The sequence below is a fragment of the Octopus sinensis genome, linkage group LG18, assembly GCF_006345805.1.
Source record: "Octopus sinensis linkage group LG18, ASM634580v1, whole genome shotgun sequence".
Classification (NCBI taxonomy): Eukaryota; Metazoa; Mollusca; class Cephalopoda; order Octopoda; family Octopodidae; genus Octopus; species Octopus sinensis.
In genome coordinates, this window is record NC_043014.1 from 34,025,186 (window position 1) to 34,049,575 (window position 24,390).

The window sequence follows — 24,390 nt, forward strand, 5'->3', positions numbered from 1 at the left end:
AGTGGCTGTGGTAAGTAGCTTGCTTACCAACCACATGATTCTGGGTTCAGTCCCACTGTGTGTCACCTTGGGCAAGTGTCTTCTACTATAGCTTTGTGAGTGGATTTGGTAGATGGAAACTGAAAGAAACCCGTCGTGTATATATGTGTGTGTGTGTTTGTGTATCTGTGCTTGTCCCCCACCATCGCTTGACAACCGATGCTGGTGTGTTTACGTCTCCGTAACTTAGCGGTTCGGCAAAAGTGACCGAAAGAATAAGTACTACTGGGGTTGATTTGTTCGACTAAGGGCGGTGCTTCAGCATGGCCGCAGTCAAATGACTGAAACAAATAAAAGAATAAAAGTATAAAAGTAATTTTCCGCTCTTCTACACTTAAGAAAATTGTTTCCTGAGTGAATGTGTGTGTGTGTGAGAGAGAGAGAGAGAGAGAGAGAGAGAGAGAGAGAGAGAGATGTATTTGTTTCACTAGACTTCCGGGCAGGAATTCAGTAGAGTGTTTCCCGGTTAACTACATTAGTTAGATATGAAGTTTAAGACTTGGGGAGGAAGTGTGTGTGTGGGGGGGTGGGGGTCCTAAGTGGAGAGTTGTAGCATTCATACAGTTCTCGAGAGCAGTGGTTCCCAAACTTTTAACTGGCCGCCGTCTCCTTGGTTCTAAGGCCACATTCCTACTGCCCGCCCCCCGCTCACCATCACAGACAGACCATTTTCTGCAGCAAATTCAAAACAGTATTTCAGAAATAAAACTTAACCTCATTGACCCTATATTTTGCTTATCTTTTTTTTACATCCTCTGTTCTATTTTGGTTATCCCCTTGTCGCCCCATTTTTCTTCAACGACTCCCTGGATCTTTCCACCGCCCTTAGTCGGGTGGTACCACCCACTCTGGGAACCACTGCTCTAGAACATCAGCAGCATAAAGAATCTAAAATCGAAACTGATTTGTGGACTCGAACTCTTCTTTCTTTCTTTCCTGCCTTTCTCAACTTTCTCAACTTTCGGATTCTCTCTCTCTCTCTCTCTCTCTCTCTCTCTCTCTCTCTCTCTCTCTCTCTCTCTCTCTCTCACACACACACACACACACACACACACTTTCCTTGCCACTTTCACTCTTAATTCATTTGTCTGACTGTGTCACCCATCTCTCCTATCCCCCATCCCCCACTCTTCCCACACTCTCTCTCTATCTCTATCCATCTATCTATCTATCTATCTATCTATCTATCTATCTATCTATCTATCTATATCTCCTTCCGTTTTCCTTTCTTCCCAAAACTAGATCAATTCCTACAAAACATACCAAAATATTTTTAATTATGTTTGTCTACAATGCATTTCATATTCTAGTCTTAGCTTCATGCTTAAAATCTCTGCCAGATGTAAGACTAAGTATAAAAATATATACTATAAAATATTTGCACAATCTTTCCTTATACCCTCCTTATATTCTCTTCCCTTATTACAAAACGATCTCCTTCGCTCATTCTCGGTAGACTTTTTCATCTGAAATAATCAGACAAGGTCGGATTATTTCAGTTGCTCCTTCCTTTCTCCCCATCTTCTCTCTCTCGTCCAACACTTTCTCTCTAACTTTTAATCTCTTTTCTATCTTTATATGTTGTGCTTGATGCAAATTACAGTCAACACCTACGTAGCAATTGATATAAATCACGTGGTATATGTATAATCATTTGAACTATAGAGACAGGGCCTGAAATTTGGGTGAGGGGGATAGGCGATTACATCGATCCCCAGTGTTTCACTAGAACTTAATTTATCGATCCCGAAAGGATTATAGGCAAAGTCGACATCGGTTGAATTTGAACTCAGAACGTTGCGACGAGCGAAATACCACTAAGCATTTCGTCCAGCGTGCTAACGATTCTTATTTCTTTATTGCCCACAAGGGGCTAAACATAGAAGGAACAAACAAGGACAGACAAACGGATTAAGTCGATTACATCGACCCCTGTGCGTAACTGGTACTTATTTAATCGACCCCGAAAGGATGAAAGGCGAAGTCGACCTCGGTGGAATTTGAACTCAGAACGTAGCGGCAGACGAAATACCTATTTCTTTACGACCCACAAGAGGCTAAACACAGAGAGGACAAACAAGGACAGACAAACGGAGTAAGTCGATTACATCGACCTCAGTGTGTAACTAGTACTTAATTTATCGACCCCGAAAGGATGAAAGGCAAAGTCGACCTCGGCGGTATTTGAACTCAGCACGTAGCGGCAGACGAAATACCGCTAAGAATTTCGCCCGGCATGCTAACCATTCTGCCAGCTCGCCGCCTTAATGACATGCATAATAATAAGTAGCATTCTGACGAAACAAGCTACAAACTTCCACAGAGTCGGTGTTGACTCCTGATGTTTCTAGCATTAACCAAACCAGAAACAACCACATCAATGCAGAGAAAGATATTCCAATTTAGATAAGTTTTTTCATGAAGATTTTTAAATGCTTAATTAACGCGCCCATGAGTATTGCAGACTCTTCGAGACTTATGGAGAAAGACAGAAATAGATTATAATAAATGTGCAACGAGTTATTGAGTTATGCAAGTACAAGAGATTAAGGAAAGTAAGAAATAAACTATATAGGGGTTACTATAGTAGGAAGCAGCGCAACAATGCATTAAGCTGTCCACAAATCGGAGACCAGATCCGAATGCTTACGACTGAGTGGAATCTGGGGAAGACAACCTTTGCCTAAAAGATATTGAATAACCTAGAAATCAAAGATACTGCGCAGTGAAATTGAACCCGGAATCACATGATCGCAAGGCGAATTTCTTAACTACACGACCATACCTACAGCCCCTAATCTACAGCTAAATATGCTGATGTAGTGATAGAATTGAAAACATCCTACCATAGAAAGCTAGCTAAACTTGCATTGTATGTCATGAACATGTAATCCAAGAGACTGTAAGTCAGCCTTTCCACTCAGCCTTTCCACTCGATATTTCCACTCGATATTTCCACACAGCCTTTAGAGTCTAAGCAAATACATTTTCGAATATTTTCGAGTATTTCAATTCATATTTTTCGATGAAAACCTCGAAATCAGTTTTGAAACATCTTTAAAGAATGTATCTTTTCCAGGAATATCATTAAACTACAGTGTTTACTCTTTATCCTAAAGATCCAAAATGCTTGTGTTCCTTCCCACTCCCCTTAGAAAATGGTGATACTAATAAACCGCAGAAATCCTTTTGTTTTCTCTGTCAATTTCTAATTCTAATAGAATATTTAGTTAATCAGATTAAATCACGTTTTAATGTTTAGACTAGCTATTTTGACCCGTGCTTCGCTCGGGTTTTGGTGATGGTGTTGTTTTGTGCGTGTTGTCTCCTTTTCCCGTTCTTCTTTTGTTCGTCTTCTTTGCCTGGTTCTTTTTATTGCCCTCTTCTTTTTCTTCTTTCTCTTCTTCCACTCTTTCTTTTTTTTCCTTTTCCCATATTCCTCACCATGGCAACCAAACGGTAGCCCCGAGCGGCTTGCAACCCTCCTCACACCATTGCCCACCCCATTGCTCACCATTGCTCACACCATTGCCCACCCCCAGTGTAAAGTTTGGCGCCAATCTGACCCCATCTACCGCCCCTTAAACCGTTCCCATCCCAAAATGAGACAAATAACCAAGAAATCAAACAACTTTTTCGCATTTCAGCTTTATAGATATTGATGATTAAAACTAATGTAAGATCAAATAAGTGGTGAAAAATATTTTTTAAAAATGACAATATTAGTTGATAACATCTACTGTTTATAACTCGCTCTAAGATTTATTATTGCTTGTTTACACTTTTTCGATATCAGTGTTTGTACAATACTGGAAAAGGGATATGTATTTGTGAAGGGAACCTACTTTTCATCGACAACTGTGATTGTCACACGCCGATGACGGGTCAATACTCAGAAACTCGAGTCCGTGTGTATCATAAGTTGAAGACGGGAAGGATGGCTTCCCTTTGCAAATACTGATAGGGCACAGAAAGTGTGTTTATAGTCAGCCGGAGGAGGTGTCCTCCTGGGGCTACAAACTACAGTAGCATCCACCATTAGGGGTTAGCCATATTTAAATGGCATATATACGTCATAATAGTATTTTGTTGTTGACAAATAAGAGATACAGGAGAACGTTATGATAACGCACTTTGAAGTGCATGATGGGTACTAAAACGTCACGTAGGCAAAAAAGAACTCAATATGACTGCATAGTGATTAAAAAAGTGAATATTCTATTTGTATTCTCTGTTTTCTGTAAACTATTAATTATTTCTCCTATATTAAAAAGAATGAAGTTTCCATAGGATTTTCAGAAGTGGGAAGTACTAAGAATGGTAAAACTAACCAACCAACCAAAAACATTAGTACATAAGCACACGAATGATAACAAGAATTATCAATTGATAGAAGCGCATAACTGGTGCCAGCTTGGATCATATATCCCCATAAACCAAAAAGTTTTTTTGAAGAAAAATATTTTGCAAACAGGAATAAATAGATAGATAGATATCTCTCTATTGGACTTTCTTCTGTTTCCTATTTCTGAAGAAGAGCTTTGCTCGAAACGCAAAACCATCTTTCTTTCCTTCCCTGAGCGTCTACTAATACTTTACATGTATCACATCCTCACATTGTTTTTTTTGTTTGTTCTTCGTTTTTTTTTTTTTTTGGAGGGAAGATTTAACTATACACACACACACACCTTTACGTAACAGCCAACTAACAACTCTACCTGTGTATATATAAAATGTGGGGTTTGGGGTATGACTACCTTCTACGTACATTTCCTATGTAGTACTGGGGATGTTTCATTTATGAGGACGTTCTCCTGTATTTGTCTGAGTGTTGGGTCCTTCGGATACTTTGATAAAACGCGGATGTCAATTTGACCCATTGCGCCTCAATGTTGGTCTTTGGCATATTGGTAGAATATGGAGGATTGCTTTTGTTGCCGTCATATTGTCTCAAATGTTCATTTAGTCTCTCCGCAATGCTTCTAGATGTCTCGTCTATGTATATCATGTTCTTGAAAAGGTTGCAAGAAGCAACAAAAATTTTAGAAAAAATAAATAAGTAAATGAGTGGAAATCGAACCGGTGAGTGTGTTAAGTAATAAGGTACTAATAAGGCACATTTCGAATTATGAATACTACTAGATTCTAAATTTGGCCAGAGTACATTTCGTCCACTGGCCTTAAACGAAATTTAAGGAATAAGTTTCAATGATAGATGTATGAGTGTGTGAGTGTGTGAGTGTGTGTGTGTGTGTGTGTGTGTGTGTGTGTGTGTGTGTGTGTGTGTGTGTGTGTGTGTGCCTTAGACCATCAACGCGAGGAAGAGTTCTACGGCTTAAGACGTCGCATGCGGCTTATCTTGTGTATTTTCAGACCTGACCAACTCCATCCTCCCCTTGGTCAGATCATACCTTATTTATTTCAGAAAGGGAGACTCGAGAGAAAAGTAGAAGGAGAGAAAGAGGAGAAGCGACACCAATATAATTATGGTATCAAATTTATGAATCCCGAACAGAGTCACTAAGTCAAATATAATTTAGGAATATAAGATATGCTGATTTTACTTGTAAACCAGGATATTGTACGCAATATGTTGGAATATTTCCTCCTGCATCATGTTTCAGAAGATTCAGATGAAAGGGTGGTACAACCGCTTCAAGTTATTCCTCTCTCTATATATATATATTCTAGCTGACGTACCCGGTAATTTCCAGGAACGCGGAGCTTATCTATTGGTTCCGTTCTCATAATTGTTTCGCCAATCCAGTAACAACAATACAAAGTATGTGGCCATAAAACGGTTTTTTATGCATTTATTGAGAATATCGTACTGTCTTACACAGGATCTTGTTTTTAGGAATTCCCAATAAGTTATGAATACCGAAATTGTGAAGTCAGTTATGTAATAACATGAAATGAATTACCCGATAGTAAGAATTCAAATAAAGTAGCCCCGAAAAGGGTTTTTAATACAACCCCAGAGTATATAGATTTTGCTACAACATCCTTCATTAGCAATTCCTCGCTCAAAATTCGTTGGCAGGAGCTTCAGAATACAACAGTCATATCAACAAGTTTATCAATTATTCGGTCCTCCAAGATCAGTTTATGAATTTTCATGATGTTTTCATCCATTCGGAAGGTCGACGGTCGCCCTGAGCGAAGTTGGTCTTCAAGCGACAAGTGACCATTCCTAAAACGTGGAAACCACTCGTAAACTTGTGTTTTGCTTATGGCAGCGTACTTGTAAGCTGTTTCAAGCATGACAACTGTTTCGGCCGCCCTTTTCCCCAGCAGAAAATAGAATTTCACGGAAGCACGCTGTTCTTTCGTTTCAGCCATCGCAAACATCGACGAACAAGGGAGAAGCACTGCAAAGCAAAGGCGCATCACATGGCAGTATGACTTCAACGGAGGACGCCTGTCGGCAGACTGATGCCTGAGGGTTGCATCAAGTAGCTTCTAGCGGCAGAAGACCGAACTACAATGTGCTTGTCCCACATGTTTCCGGATACTTATGGGTACCTCCCACGTGTTTGTGTGTGTACCTTAGACCATCAACTCGAGGAAGAGTTGTAGGGCTTAAGACGTCGCATACGGCGTATCTTGTGCATTTTCAGACCTGACCAACTCCATCCCCCACTTGGTCAGATCACACCCTATTTATTTCAGAAAGGGAGACTCAAAAGAAAAGTAGAAGGAGAGAAAGAGGAGAAGCGACACCAATATAATTATGGTATCAAATTTATGAACCCCGAACAGATGAAAGCCAACACTGACCTCGGTGCGATGTGAACTCAGAAAGCAGAGACGTCAAGATTACCAACGATTACGGCTAGGCAATCTATCCGACTGTTAGGAGAGATAAAGATTCCAATCTTGTAATAATAGATACAAATGACCTGCTTCTTTTTCCTTTTCTTCTTGACAACATTTAAAATTTTATCTCCACCCATTCTGATTAATGCTAAATGTTTCTTATTTAAGCGAGACGGCCGATTATTTTCTGCACTGTTTTTATAAACGGTTCTGATGAAACAATTCCCTCAGCTACTAAGTAATTTACATTGCGTAGCATGCATGACGGGATCGTGGTTGGCATACATGTCTATAAATACAATATTTAAATAGCCACCATGGAGTTAGTGTAAGAATTGTCAGTTATGAAATAAAAATATCAAATACCAATCTTCAATGTGTGTTTGTGTGTGTGTGTGTGTGTTACTTGTATCAGTCATTAGACTGCAGTTACCGTAAATCCTCGAGTATAATCCGCATTTTATCCCCAAAATTTAAAGGTCAAAATCCCTAGTGCGTACTATACACGAGGTTAGAAATGGAAATTATTTTCTAAGCAATGTCCGAGTCTCTATTTGCTGTCCGGCAATGTTTATTCAGACGCATTTTGTGATGTCGGGCGCGAAAGCAATGAAGTCATAAAAGAATCATCCATAACTTGCAGTAAGCAACATTTATTAAACGTTATTACTGTTATTACTGTTATTCCTTTATTTTCTGCAGACAAAATGCACAAAAATGCTACACGTTTGCATTATGTTATATATAAAATAATAATAAAGGACGTTATTATTGTCTCAAGTTAGAGAAGGGGTGCGTATTATACACAAGGTTTAGGTTTTTCAGAGGTACAGCCCCCTAAAAATCCCCTGCGTATTATACTCAAGGGCGGACTATACTCGAGGATTTACGGTATGCAGGGATATAGCTTTGAAGAATTTTAGTCGACTGAATCGACCCCAGTACATTTTTAAAGCCAGGTGCTTATTCTATCGGGTTTCTATTGCCGAACCGCTAGTTTACAGGAACATAAATATACCAACACCGGTTGTCAAGCGATGTTGGGACACACACACGCGCGCGCGCGCGCGCGCGCACGCACATGTTACAAAGCCCCATTAGGGGTTAAATAAGAATGCAAACGCATTCTTTCAGTGCTATTGGTGTGCAGCAAAAGAGAAGAGAAAGTATCCTAAAGGAATGCGTCACGATTTGTAAACCGCTCTTCAGAGAAATGCGTATCCGGCTTCCTTCTAAAATCGATATCATAATTCAGTTTAAAGGCGGCGAGCTGGCAGAAACTTTAGCACGCCGGGCGAAATGCTTAACGGTATTTCGTCTGCCGTTACGTTCTGAGTTCAAATTCCGCCGAGGTCGACTTTACCTTTCATCCTTTCGGGGTCGATTAAATAAGTACCAGTTACGCACTGGGGTCGATATAATCGACTTAATCCGTTTGTCTGTTCTTGTGTGTCCTCTCTGTGTTTAGCCCCTTGTGGATAGTAAAGAAATAGAAATAGATATCATAATTCAGTTTCTATATAACAGTCATGAATTAGGCTAGAGTCGTTTTAGCTAGACTAATTTGCATATTTACTGCTTTCAACTGTTCGTCATTAATTAATATTTATGCACAACGCAGCGTAAGTCAGAACTGAAATAAATTTAGATATTACAAAGCCTCACTGTGAGTTAAATGAGAATGTAAACATATTCATTCTATGCTATTGATGTAAAGGCAGGAAAAATGAGTGAGTTGATCGATTCTCTGAGAAAACTTTACGTAGCAAACTGGCCTATGATTAAGGAAAGAAGGCGAGTAGTACGAAATTAATGTTAACTGCGGCTGCGAATGGGGGAACACCAAAACACATTCTTTGAGTGTATACATACCCACTTATGTCAGTTTTATACACACACACACACACAGAGCGGTTGAACAAATTACTGAAAACATCACTATTTAGCTATTTTCAATTATCAATGACAATTTCAAAACAGTTCTTATCTCTGTGTGTGTGTTCATGTGCATTATGTATGCCTTGTATTTCACAATATAACCTTCTGTAATTTTCCATTTTTTTGTAGCTATTTATATTTAGATAAATTAAAATGCGTGACCTACTGGCTTTCCAAAGAGTACAAATTGTTAGAGCGAGCATGCTTGCAGCTTCCATCACAACTACTGATTTTCTTTTTTTTTTATATGTTTCTAGAGATGTAATCTCTAAAATCATGTTGACATTCCTAAACCAAAGTGAAACCAGCTCTTGAAATCATAACTCTGGACGAAAGACAAAGCTCACAGAGAGGAACTGCAGAATAGCAAAACGTATTGCAACTAGAAATCATTCGAGCAAAAGTAACAACAGAGCTAAGCCACCGCATTGGTATCTCTTTATCAACCAAAACCGTTCGTCGTGAGGTCCGTAAAGCCACCACCTTGCTAACTCTTTATCAACCAAACCGTTCGTCGCGAGGTCCGTAAAGCTACCACCTTGCTAACTCTTTATCAACCAAAACCGCTCGTCATGAGGTCCGTAAAGCCACCACCTTTCTAACTCTTTATCAACCAAAACCGTTCGTCATGAGGTTCGTAAAGCAATTGCTGAGCTTCACCTGTTCCCCATCAACATAAAAACTTGTGTCTGGATTATCGGTTTATGGCTCAACGGCATAATGTCATCTTTAGTGAATTATCTGGTGAATTATCCATCGTCTCTGAAAGAGCTAAAGCAGATTTTACTTGAGGAACGCCCGAAATTTCCCTAACAACTGTTTGTAACCTGTACGGGTCAATTCCTTGATCTATTAAAGCTGTGACTGATTTAAAACATAGACTAATTCCTTATCAAAAATTATAAATTCCATTTAACAAGGAGTTTTCATTATTTTGACCAATCCCTGTATGTACGTACGTATGCTTGTATGTATATTTGTGTGTGTATGTATGTATGTATGTATGTATGTAGGTAGGTAGGTATGTAGGTAGGTAGGTAGGTAGGTAGGTAGGTGGGTAGGTGGGTAAGTAGGTAGGTAGGTAGCTGTGTGTGTGTATGTAGGTACGTAGCTGTGTGTGTGTATGTAGGTACGTAGCTGTGTGTGTATGCATGTATGTATTTATGCACATAATTGTTAGATAAATCAACTTAGTAAGAATTTCATATTACTAAACTATTAATAGATTTATAATAGGCGGATATTTCAAACATACTTAGAGACAATATATAAATACATAGCGAAGGACGTCTCCAAACGTTCAAAAAGCACGTCCCCAGGAGAAAACAGAAAAATGCCATTAGTAACGACTGTTTGTGGAAATGACAATAAATTAGACAAATAAACAAATAATAAGCAAAGTGGAAAGAGAGAAAGAGAGATACAGACAGACAGAGACAGAGACAAACAGATAGAAACAGAGAGAAAGATAGAATGAAAGAGAAGAAAAACAAAGTTAATATGAGAGTGAGACAATACCCACGAGTTCAAAATTCAAAAGCAACAGTACAATAAGACGCATAGGTCCAAAGCAATTGCAGCACAGAAGACTTATTTAGACTTTCAAACACACACAAACTATTAACTCAACACAACCAGTTTATGTAGTAGTGTCAGAGAGTGCGATGAAAATTTCGACACTACGTAATAAAGGATTTACGATTTTCAAATTACCCCCACTGACCACTGACCAACCTATATCTTAATTCTTTTTCTTTTTTCTTTTCCTTATTCTCTTTATTCATACCTTCGGGGGTTTTATTCGTTTTTTTTTTTTTTACTAATCTTTTTTCTTCTTTCGCTTTAATTCTTTCTTTCTCTCCTCTTTTTATCTCTCCTTTTTTTTTTTCATTCCTCTCTTCCAGTTTTCAATTTGGCCAAACTAATACACTCCCTATTTCTAGGTCAGTTTAAACACAAACCTCGAATCTGCTACATTCTATATAAATTCTCTACTGGGAAGGACCAACTTTAAGAGAATCTTACATCTATTTTCTTTCCGCCACCTCACTCTCTATTTTATATCACATCTAAACTAACTATTACTTAACTTTTCCTCTCACACCGTCTCCGATGAAGGGATATTATTAATAAATATCCTAGAAACAGCTGTAAGAGCTTCTATCTATACGTGCTCTAATATCTATACAGCCTTGGGTTTTTTTTAGCTCATTACACAAAAAATTCATATATACGCGCGCTGATATAGAACCAACGTTGAACCCTTTATTCGCAATATTACCGAATCTGGAACGTAACTATGGTCTGTCTATAGCACTTATTCAGCATTACCTGACACCTGTGGGTTTCAATGACACCATTATCTCTTATAACCTATACATATATATATATATATATTATATATATATATATATATATATATATACGACGGGCTATATAAGTTTCCGTCTTCCAAATCCACTCACAAGGCTTTGGTCGGCCCGAGGCTATAGTAGAAGACATCTGCCCAAGGTGCCACGTAGTGGGACTGAACCCGGAACCATGTGGTTCGTAAGCAAGCTACTTACGACACAGCTTCTCCTACGCCTATCTACTTTACATATGAAGTAAAGAAAAGTTAAGTTCCTTCCTGTTGTGAGAGGATCCCCCCCCACCACCACCACCACCAAATGGTTAAAAGTGGACTGACTCTGTTATAAATTAAAGAATTGTGAACGATTGACAGTTTGGGTTGGCAGACAGTTCACTGTGAACCGTGAGTGAGAGCGTTGAGTATCGTGTAATAGTAATATTTGTGCGGCGTGTATATATTTTCTTCCCCACCCCGTTATATCATATATCCAACGTACAAGGATATAAAACTTCTCAAGTAATATAGACTCGTTGGGCCGGTTTCCCGGTTTCCACGGTGTATAAATTCCCTACGTGGTCAGGACACCAATCCGTCGTAGGATTACGCATTTTATTGTCAGCTGAGTGAATTGGAGCAACGTGAAATGAAGTGTTTTGCTCAAGACCACAACACGGTTCAGGAATCGAAACCACAATCTTACGATCCTAACACCCCTAACCACTAAGCCACGTGCCTCCACAGTTTATGTATTAAACTAATGCTTAAAGTCGAACGTCTATGAATTCCTCGCACCAAGGAAGCAATATATCTGGAGTGTAAAATATATATAGGCGGCAAGCTGGCAGAATCGTTAGCACGTCGGGCAAACTTCTTAGCGATATTTCGTCTGCCGCTACGTTCTGAGTTCAAATTCCGCCGCGGTAGACTTTGCCTTTCGGGCTCGATTAAATAAGTACCAGTTACGCACTGGGGTCGATATAATCGACTTAATCCGTTTGTCTGTCCTTGTTTGTCCTCTCTGTGTTTAGCCCCTTGTGGGTAGTAAAGAAATAGGAAGTAATATATCTGGAGAAGCTTGTAACGTAATACTTATTTTTTTCGTTAATTTTCATGTGAAGTAAAATGCGTGCTGAGAGATTTTTCGAAAGAGAAAAACAAATAACGCGACTACTTTTATGCATGAAAATAGTAAGTTGCAAGCATACACAGTAGGGTAGCCAGGAGTAAAGAGCCCACCTGGGGTAAAATGTCTACCCTGCTTTACGTGAAGGTACATGAACTAATCATCAGTATGCTGCCACCATTTGACGGGATAGCTACTGCGCATGTCCGACACGCGTTCTGGAGAGAACAAAGCCCGTTCGTGTAAGTTTATAGCTAAATTTTACTTCTTTTTTTTTTTTTTTTTTTCTACTCTAGGCACAAGGCCCGTAATTTTGGGGGAAGGGGCCAGTTGATTACATCGACCAAAAAACCGTTCGTCGCGAGGTCCGTAAAGCCACCACCTTGCTAACTCTTTATCAACCAAAACCGTTCGTCGTGAGGTCCGCAAAGCCACCACCTTGCGTACTGGTACGCAACTGGTACTTAATTATCGACCCTGGCAGAAACGTTAGCACGCTTAGCGGTATTTCGTCTGCCGTTACGTTGTGAGTTCAAATTCCGCCGAGGTTGACTTTGCCTTTCATCCTTTCGGGGTCGATAAATTAAGTACCAGTCACGCACTGGGGTCGATGTAATCGACTTAATCCGTTTGTTTGTCCTTGTTTGTCCCCTCTGTGTTTAGCCCCTTGTGGATAGTAAAGAAATAGGTACTTAATTTATCGACCCCGAAAGGATGAAAAGCAAAGTCGGCCTGGGCGGAATTTGAACTCAGAACGTAAAGACAGCTAAATTTTACTTTTTGCTCGATTTCTTGTAAAGTTTAAGATTCTGTTTTGAATCATTGTACAAACTACAGAATTTTCTCAAGAAAGCCAAGAGAAAAAGATGTTTTATAAATACATTCTACCAGTATACGAAGTTTAAATTTTTTTAGTTACATGGAAATTATTTTAAAAATCTGCAGGTCAAAGCGAAAAGACCCAAATATTCTGCTTAACACCACAGAATTTGCTTGTCCGTTGCTTACCTTAACCACTTGAGCATGTCCCTATAGTGGCTGACAATATGTGCATCTCTGACCATGAGCAGGAGTCGTGCTCATGGGGATCATCATAGACATGTGTTGAGAGGGATTCTTCGGGGTTTGAATAAATGTAACAAAGGCAAAGTTTGAAGGAAATATTAACGATTTTACATACTCTCTAGGAATAAGCAAATAGGAAATAACAATTGTTGCTCAAGGGCAAAAATCGTATAACACACTATTATCGACCAATTAGGTACAAATGTATTCAGCAGAATTTTTCACTGTTTTTCTTTCTTTTTTTCCTTTTTTTTTCCTTTTCGCTTCTGAATTGTGATATGAAGTTTGTCGTTAATTCAACAGTATTGAAATGTTTTAACTTTTCATATTTTCGGGGTCGATAAAATAAGTACCAGTTGAACACTGAGGTCGATTTTATCACCTATCCGCCTCCCCAAAATCGATGGCCCTGTACCAAAATTATAATAATATATATACTTGTTATAACTTTGACAAGCACAAACTTACACTTATTTAGTCATTGAAAAGGATGAATTTCTCACTTGTTCAAATTACATACTCCATCCCTTGATAAAACAGTCTTCTGGTATATATTTCTTCGGTTGTTTACACGTCCGCTTGATGTGAAACTCAAATTTATATCCATTTTTTTCATATTTTTCTTTCAACGTTAATAACATATATATCCTGAAATTTTAGCTCAGCGTTTTGTTTTTAGACATTTTTTTTTTGTTGTTTGCTTATATAAGGAATTATAACAGTACTTTGGAGGCATTGAATTATAGCAAGACTCGCTACAGTATTTCTAAATGTTAATCACCAAACCATACTGTAAATAAAAGGACCAGTTTTTTCATATGACTATACATCAATTTTTAGACTCAGTCGTCACTGATATATTTCTCTCCTTACACATATATTTTGAAATTTTATTTTCCTCCTTAATAATTGAAGATTGAATTGAACGGTTTAAATTCAAAACCTCGTTCATTGAAGCTTCAGATTCGCTCATGTCTTCTGAATCAATCTCTATATATATAAAGCTGAAGTTGTCTGTGTATGGCAGGTTTGGTAGCCTTCAACTAACACTATCTCCTCCGAGACCCTGCGGCGCAAGTTGACCAAAATTCAGAGTATGATAGAAGGCTTGCTCTTCATTCCGTAGAAGATGAAAATCAAATCAGACCATGTTAACACCAAAAATTATTTACATCAAAAGGGTGCTTTTTTTTCTATGAAAATCCCTATTTTCTACGATTTTTTACTGCTGTGTCGCCATTTTTCGATGTATTTCAACCAGAAAAATGTTCACTTAAAGGGAATAACAAGCTATATAATGCAAAATTTTTACTTTTCAAAAATTCCAATTCTATAGGGTCGAAACAAACCCGAGCAACGCCGGGCGATACTGCTAGTAATATTACATTAGTTTTATGAGGCAAACGTTTCTTCATATTTGAATCAACATTACATGTGCGTGTCTGTGTTTTTGCTCCACCACCACTTTCGTATTGTACTAATTTTCGTGTGGGTTAATATTTTACAAAACGTCTCAGAAACTGAAAATTCTATTTTTGAATCATGGCGCCGTGTGAAGAAAATTGTCATGGCAACGGTTTGTTTACTAACAAGAGAATTTTTGTTCCATGAACATTACGCTTCCCAGTAGATTTTGTGCTATAGAAATAATATTACGCGTGGGCTGATGACTTTTTTCCCCGTTCAGGATTTTTACTTTTTGACTGACAGATTTTAAAAATAATTTTTTGTAACTAAACACTTTCATACTTCGGACACTGGTAGAATGAGTCATATAAAACATCTTTTACTCTTAGCATTTTTGAGAAAAACTTATATTTACGAAGTTATTTCACGTTAAAGTTCTCGTATTTCGGTAATTTCAACCAATCAATGACGTGTATTCAGCTGAATAAAATTACTGCTGCTGTTTATCAATAAGAACTTCCGGCGGTGTATATTTCGTTTGTCCCTGTTATTTATGGCAACCCTAACCCTAACCCTAAAACCCAAAACTCTAACCCTAAAACCTTAAAACCAGTACAAACGCAAGAACGATATCATAAATAACAGTGACAAATGAAAAATACACCGCCGATAGTTGTTGTTGACAGAGGCAGTAACTTTATTCAGCTGAATACACATCATTGATTGGTTTAAATTACCGAAATAGGACTACTTTAACGTGAAATAACTTAGTAAATATAAGTTTTTCTCAAAAATGCACAGAATAAAAGATGTTTTATATGACACATTCTACTAATGTCCGAAGTTTAAAAGTGTTTAGTTACAAAAAATTATTTTTTAAATCTGTAGGTCAAAAGCTAAAGATCCCCCGTGGAACTCGTTCATTTACTTTTTGGTTAATTTTTGAAGCTCAAAACACTGAAAGGGTCTTCAAAAGGTATGTTTGAACAATAGCGCCAGTTAGAGAAAACTACCACGGCGTTGATTTATTTGCTAACATATTGAGAGGAAATAAAAGCATATTTCCCCGTGGATTTTGGCCTATAATGATAATATTCTATGTGCAGTGATGATTTTTTTCCGTTTATCAATTTTCACTTAAACTGATATATGGTTCGGAATACTTTTGAATTATCTTCATCTTGTATCTTTTACATATTCTAATCATCAGACTGCGACCATGCTGGGGTACCATCTTGAAGAATTTTAGTTGAACGAATCGACCCTAGTACATATTTTTTTTTGTTTGTTTTTTAAGCGTGGTACTTATTCTATTAGTGTCTTTTGCCGAACCGCTAGGTTACGGGGACGCCAAAACGCCAACACCGGTTATCAAGTGGTAGCGGAGCACAAACACAGACACACACAGATTATATCTATATCTATCTTTCTCTCACTCTCTTTATCTCTCTCTCTTTCTCTTTCTCTCTCTCTCTCTCTCTGTATACACACACACACACACACACACACACACACACACATACACAGGATGCGGTAAATAAACTGTCGTTTAAATTACGCAAAAATGAAAATAACACTGACTTCTCATTTTAACAGATATATTTACCAAAATTACATAAAAATATCTTGAAATACTAAAGAGTAAATTTATTCAATAAAATCGCCATTGGCTTCAACTACAGCCTCCAGACGACTTCGGAATCTCCTGCAACTCTTCTGGATGGTCTCCTTGTTTAAGTTAGTGAATGCTGCCATAATCCTTACTTTCAGTTCATCTTTGGTGTTACAAGTTTTGTTGGTCTCTCGCTCAACTGCGCCCCACACATAATAATCAAGGGGTAGCGATCTGGGGAGTTAGGTTGCTAGATGTTAGGGGTGATGTGGCCGCAGAAATTGTCTGACAGCCAAGACTTGGTTCTCTTGCTTGTGTGGCATGATGCAGAGTCATGTTGCCAGACATAGGGTCTTCCAGCAGCCATCCTCTTGACCCAGGGCAGTACTACCTCCTCCAAGCACTTGATGTAGGCCTCTGTGTTGAGTCTGAGGCCGTGTGGGAAGAGGAATGAAGACATAACGTTGCCATCACTAGCGATCACTCCAAACACCATGATGTTTACTGGATGTTTGATTTTCATCACTCTCGGTACATGTTTTGGGGATATGGCAAGCCAACAATTGTTCTGTGTGTTCACCATCCGATCCTGGCAGAAACTTTTCTCGTCTGAGAAAAAAACCAAAGCATGTTCGGTTGGAGGGGATGCTTGAGTTTATTCAAAAACTTCGTAACACGGTCTTTCCTCTTGTCCTTGATACATATACATATGCCCAGGCCTATTCCCCATTTTTTTTAGGAGGGGGTACACAACAGGTATTCCATTCATTTCTCAGCTCAAAGAGGGTAGCCCTGTTCTTTGCTCGGGTCAAGGCATAGAATGCAACGCCTAATATCAGCAGCGGGGGCCGACAGCTTATGCTGGTTTACCCCCGCCGCATCATACTGGTCCCCCCTCCAAAAAAATGAAAAAGTAAAAACAAAAATTGGAAACAGGAAATTGTGAGTGGATTTGGTAGAAGAAAACTGAAAGAAGCCCGTATTATGTATGTATGTATGTATGTATGCATGTATGTGTGTGTGTGTGTATGTATGTATGTATGTATGTATGTATGTATGTATGTGTGTGTGTGTATGTATGTATGTGTGTATGTATGTATGTATGTATGTGTGTATGTATGTACGTGTGTATGTATGTATGTATGTATGTGTGTATGTATGTATGTGTGTATACATGTATGTATGTATGTATGTATGTATGTATGTATGTATGCATGTATGTAAGTATGCATTATGTGTGTATGTATGTATGTATGTATGTATGTATGTATGTATGCATGCATGCATGCATGTATGTATGTATGTGTGTGTGTATGTATGTATGTGTGTATGTATGTATGTATGTATGTGTGTATGTATGTATGTATGTATGTATACATGTATGTATGTATATGTGTATGTATACATGTATGTATGTATGTATGTATGTATGTATGTATGTATGTATGTGTGTGTGTATGTATGTATGTGTGTATGTATGTATGTATGTATGTGTGTTTGTATGTATGTATGTATGTATGTACATATGTATGTATGTATGTATGCATGTATGTATGTATGTATGTACATATGTATGTATGCATGTATGCAATGCATGTATGTATGTATGTATGTATGTATGTATGTATGTATGTATGTATGTATGTATGTATGTGCGTCTTTGTGTCTATGTTTGTCTCCCCACCAACACTTGACAACCGGTGTGGTGTGCTTTATGTTGAACCTAGCACTTCAACATAAAACACCTATAGACTAAGTACTTGGTTTTAAAAATTGGGTACGCGGGGGTAGATACTTTCGACCAAAATTCTTCAAGGCGGTGCCCCAGCATGGTCTCAGTCTGATGACTAATGCAAAAGAGTAAATGCATGTGTGTGTGCGTGTGAGAAAGAGACAGAGAGAGAGAGAGAGAGCTTTACTAGTCAAACTTCAAAATAACCCATTTCAGACTTCCTGTATCATTGAAAGTTTTTATCAATAGAGAACTAAAAAGTTGAGCAGACTAAAAATGCTTTCTACAGAATATCTACGAACAAAGGCTTTCTATGCAACTGCAATTAATTAATTAATTAATTAATTACTGGTGCTTTGACACTGTTTTGTTTCGATTATACTCTATAATCGTAGGATTATACTCTATAGGCGTAGGAGTGGCTGTGTGGAAAGTAGCTTGCCTACCAACCGCATGGTTCCGGGTTCAGTCCCACTGCGCGGCACCTTGGGCAAGTGTCTTCTACTATAGCCTCGGGTCGACCAAAACCTTGTGAGTGGATTTGGTAGACGGAAACTGAAAGAAGCCCGTCGTATATATGTATATATATATGTATTTATGTGTGTGTATATGTTTGTGTCTGTGTTTGTCCCCACAACATCTCTTGACAACCGATGCTGGTGTGTTTACGTCCCCGTAACTTAGCAGTTCGGCAATAGAGACCGATAGAATAAGTACAAGGCTTACAAAGAATAAGTCCTGGGTCGATTTGCTCGACTAAAAGGCAGTGCTCCAGCATGGCCACAGTCAAATGACTGAAACAAGTAAACGAGTAAAAGAGAGAGAAAGAGAGTATAGTACAGACTATGTTTTATCTTTTATCTTTAATTTGCTCCACTAATATGACCGCGGTCATACTGGAGCACTGCTTTGAAGAGTTTGCTCGAATATATCGACCCCAGTACTTATTTTTTTAAAGTCTGGTCCGTATTCTATCGATCTCTTTTATCGTACTTCTAAGTTACGAATCGTAAGCAAAACAATACTTGTTCTCAAACAGTGGCGATATACACACACAAACACAAACACAAACACACACACACACACACACACACACACACACACACACACACACACACACACACACACACACACACACACACACACACACATGACGGGTTTTACACACAGATTCCGTCAACCAAATTCAATCACAAACTCAAAACCGTATGGTTGCAACGTGAGCCTTCTTAACCACACAGTTATTCCTGAACTTCTAAAGTTATTTTTAACAATGTATGTAGATAGATGTACACCCTTGTCTGTATATACACTATCTCTGTAGACAGAAAGAAAAGGACACCAGCCAGACTAGTTTCACTCCTGTGTTGGGATTTCATCAACGACCGAATATCCTCTCATTGATCCATCCTTTTCTCTTCCAACAAAAATAGCGCGTGTAAATGTGTGTGTGTGAGTGTGTATATGTATGTATGTATGTATGTATGTATGTATGTATGTATGTATGTATGTATGAATGTATGTATACACACACACACACACACACACACACACACACACACACACACACACGCACACATATATATATATATATATATATATACGAGCAAAACGCCCCCCGTCCAATGGACGGTGCTGAATCATATTTGCTGAATAAAAAGCAATCAGTGTTTTCTTTTCATTAAAAAATAATTAAGCATGCCTTTATTTCAATAAAATTTTTGGTTTTGTTAAACGAAGTTAAGGCAAAAAAAAAAAAAACTTCTTGAGAAACCAAATAGTCTTTCCTTCCTTCATGCCAAGTTTGAAGAAAATATCGCTTTTGCATCTTAATTTTTTGGTCTCTTAAATATACTGCATTTTGTGGCATTATTTTAAGCCAACCGGCTTTTTTTGCGCAAACTGCACGTGCATTTTTCTCGCGTACGCGTAGTATCGATCGCAACAGCTGATGTACTTGCGCGTACAAATGCACGTTCCCACGGCTTTATCGATCGCATTTTTGTAATTTTTTCAAGACTTATACACGTCCTGATACCGTCGGTATCTACATATCAAATATGAGCGCAATCGGATGGAGGATGCCCGAGATCCTAGAAGACAGAACGGATTATATATATATATATATATATATAGGGAGAGAGAGAGAGAGAGAGGGGGGAGGGAGAGAGAGAGAGAGAGAGAGAGAGTGAAGATATGTATATCTGTCTATATCTGCAATGCTGGTTAAAAATTCCGTATATATATTTTGTAGTACAGTATAGTATCTATAGATAGATATGTCATTCCATACTCCAGTGATATAATACTCTACAGTCGGGTGGTCAGCAACTAAACCGTCAACCACCCTATTAGAGAAATCAACGATTAACCATGTGTTTGGAGAAGCGATTGGCGCTACACGATTTCATGTCTAATGAAAGACTGCTTTCAGACGCAGTGAAATTAGATTGCATCTCTTGCTAAACTAGTGTTAGTGCAATTAAGCTAATGAGAAGTTGTGCAAAAATAATTAAATAAAAAAGTAATTATGTGGCAAGGAGGAAATGAAAGTAGTCATTGACTAATATAATTTTAATTTTCCGGTGTCAACTCTTAGATATGCGTCGGTGTTATTTTGACCACAAAAAATGGCGAGCTGGCAGAACCGTTAAACCGCTAGACCAAATTCTTAGCGACATTTCTTGCGGCTCTTTACATTCTGACCCCAAATCCAGCTGGGGCCATCTTTACCTTTCATACTCTCGGGATCGCTGAAATAAAGTAACAGTCAAGTCCTGGATCAATGTGGATTACTATTTCCCTTTCTGGCACTTTTGCGTTTTCTAAAGCTCCCGGCTGACCAAAGCCTTCTGAGTGGATTTGGTAAACAGAAACTGAAAGAAGCCCATCGAGTGTATGTATGTATGTATGTATGTATGTATGTATGTATGTATGTATGTATGTATGTGAGTATGGGCAAATGTCTTTTACCATAGCTCCTGGCTGACCAAAGCCTTGTGAGTAGACTTGGTAGACGGAAACTGAAAAAAAAACGACTTGTGTGTGTGTGTGTGTGTGTGTGTGTGTATGTGTGTGTATGTGTGTGTGTGTGTGTGTGTGTGTGTGTGTGTGTGTGTGTGTGCGTGCATGCGCGCAGGATTGTGCCGTTGGCACAGCATGGTCGCTTGGGCCAGGGCTTGTTTTGTGGATTCGAAGGCTGAAGTCATTGTACTATCCCACTCCATCTGTCTTTTTGAATCTTCTTTTGACAGTGCCTTGTATGGGGGTCTCATCACTCTTGCTGCAGAAGGGGTGAAGCATTGGTAAAAGTTTACCATGCCCACGAATTGATGTAGAGCCTTGCTTGTGGTGAGGTATGGAAAGGATAGGATCACTTTTACTTTTTCTGGCAGAGGTGTAGCGCCGGTACTTGTGATTCGATGCCCCAAGAAGTCGATTTCTGTTGCACCAAAAAACGCACTTGACATGGTTAATTACTAAACCATACCGCTCCAGCCTATCAGAAAGAGTCACTAGGTGCTTCTTATGTAGCTCTGCGTTTGGGCTTGCATTAAGGATATCATCGAAGTATGCAAAGACAAAATCGAGACCTCTGTACACAGTGTCCATCATGCGTTGGAAGGATTGTGCCGCGTTTTTCAGCCCAAAGAATGTACGTAGGAATTCGTACAGACCGAAAGGAGTGATCACAACGGTTTTCGGTACATCGTCGTCTTGTACTGGTATTTGGTGGTATCCTCAGATTAGGTCAACCTTGGAGAAAACCGAGCACCCGGCAAGCTGGGCTGAATAATCTTGTATTTGTGCAATGGGGTAGCGATCAGGTATCGTATCCGCGTTGAGCGGGCGGTAATCTCCGCAGGGTCGATAACCTCCGTTGGATTTGATCAGCGAACTATGCCCAATGCCTCCATATTGTCGAACTCGGCCTTTGCGATTGCAAGTTTGTCTGGTGACAGACGACGCGCGCGGCTGTGCACTGGGGGGGGGGGCAGTGGTAGAGATGTGGTGTGTCACCACGTGGTGGGCTCTGTAGGTTTGGAGAATGTCGGAGTGGTGAGATTGGGGTGACTTACTATAAGATCCGAGAATTCGTTCTTGGTCTGCGAGATGGTTGCTATGCGGGGGAGGGGGCATGTGCAGATGTTGCAAGAGGCACGGAAGTGTATGTGTTGTTGTCGAGGAGTCGTTTTCCCTTCAAATCTACTAGTAACAAGTATGCTCGAAGAAAGTCTGCACCGATTATGGGACATCGTTGATGGTGAATGCCTATGTGTATCTTTGTGAGCCGATGTTGAAAAAAAAAAGGGTGCGATGACCATATGCCTCGATTGTGGTCCCGTTGGCAGCTGTTGAAGGTTGGCTCCACTTTCCATGACGGAAGTCCCTTGCCGACGCCGTGACCACGCTGATATCTGCTCCTGTGTCGATTAGGAACCTGCGTCCGGAGCTGCGATCGCGGACATAGAGGAGCATTTGGTCATGTCTGCCCTGGAGTTTCCCTGGGTCACTGGTGAAGGGGTCCCAAGGCTACATGGTTATTTGCACTTTGTCACTTTTTTCCAAACTTTGCATGGTAGAGGCAGGTCATCGTGCTTAACCCTACCCCATCTCGGGGCGACACTATGGCGCTGACCATGACACCACTGGATAAAAAATGTTTGTCAGCTGCCTTTGCTAATTGCCGCAGGTCCTTGATTTGGGTCTGAGTTATGAGGGCCTGAACCTGGGGTGACAGCTTGCGGAGGAATATTTCTTTAAACAAATGGCTGCCGCTTCTCTTTCACTGCGTCGGAATATAACCACTAGCCTATCTTTCAATATGGCGTATTTTTTGTTGGTGGGGGATGGCTTAAAATGTCCAGCACCCTCGTTGCCATGTCTTCGTCTAGTGTCGCCAAAACATGCGAGTACTTTGTTTGGTTGGCCGTTACCTTGTTTATATCGAATTGAGTTTCCGCCTGCGCGAACCACAGTTCAGCCCTCTTAGGCCAGAACTGTAGTAGCCTTAGTATTGTTTTGTTGCTAGCTATGTATGTTCCGATAGCTAGAGCTGTTGTTCTATCGTCGGAGTCACCAGCTACAGCTTTGTTAAGCTATAGGCAAGCAAACTAGTGGAGACGAGAATACATTTATCAAAGGTTTATTATTTTACGTACATTAGGGCTTAAGTTGTCAGTTATTTCAGTGTAGTTCATTCAGATTCGTTTCACACTCACTGTTGACATTCTTTTGCTTTCCTTCTCCTACCGGAAGTCCCTTTTGTTTTTCTGCTGACCAACTTCCTAGCTAGCCCGCAGCGAAGTTTCTGTCAACAGTTCGTTTGTCCCGAATCCTGCTCTACACTACCATCGATTTGTTCGACTAACTCCTTGGCTGCAGTTCAATGGCAGAAACAAATAGAAAATAAAAAAAAGAAGGGATCTTTTCGGTTTGACCGGCAGTTTTTTTTTAATTATTTCCACTTTTAAACTTCGTATACTAGTAGAATGTGTTTATAAGACATCTTTTTCTCTTGGCTTTATTGAGAAAATTCTATAGTTTGTAAGATATTTGTTGTTGTTTTTTTCTTCAATTTCTGCAATTTCAACCAATCAATGACGTCTATTGAGGTGAAAACATTCTGTGCCGTATGAATATGTCCCTCGTTTAAGAAACAGATTGGGTTTATTTACATTTCTGAAGAAAAAAAAGATACCCTCCCCCCACCCTAGCCCTAACCCTAACCAACCCTAACTAACCCTAACTCTAACCTAACCCTAAAACAGATTGAAATTCAATAGATCGATACTAGGGTCATAATTATGGGTGACAATTTCATATGACACCGCTAGAAAAAACTGCCGTTCAAAGCGAAAAGATCCAAAAGAAGTACTAAATCTAGAATACATTATTGAAAGATCCATGCTCATTTATTATAACGTTAATGTGTGACTTGAGAAAGATTTGGTTGCTATTTTTAGCAGGTCGAAAGATCACGTACATCTTCCACCCCTTATTAACTCGAGATTACGTATGCTGAATTGAACAGTAACTGTCATAGTCACTGTTTGTGTTATTCTTCGTCTACATATTTGTAGATAAGGAATATGTTATACAGAGTGAAGATAGAGATACACTGTCATATTTGTAATTAAATTTGTTTTACGTTTATGATAATATATATATGTATTGGAGAATAAATTGTATGTGTCTGCCAACAACAGCTGTAGAAGATATATTGAAGACAAAAGGTGTGTTGTGGATTATATGAGTGGGTAGTACCTTGTGTGTGTGTGTGTGTGTGTGTGTGTGTGTGT

General features: G+C 39.1%; 1 long non-coding RNA gene across 1 annotated transcript in view; it reads left to right on the forward strand.

The window, feature by feature from the left end:
* Positions 1–23,678: 23,678 nt before the first annotated feature.
* Positions 23,679–24,390, forward strand: part of LOC118766931 — a 25,853-nt gene continuing 25,141 nt past the window's right edge. The window contains exon 1 of the long non-coding RNA XR_005002837.1: positions 23,679–23,693. This is a non-coding gene — a long non-coding RNA (uncharacterized LOC118766931). The remainder of the gene's footprint in view (positions 23,694–24,390) is intronic.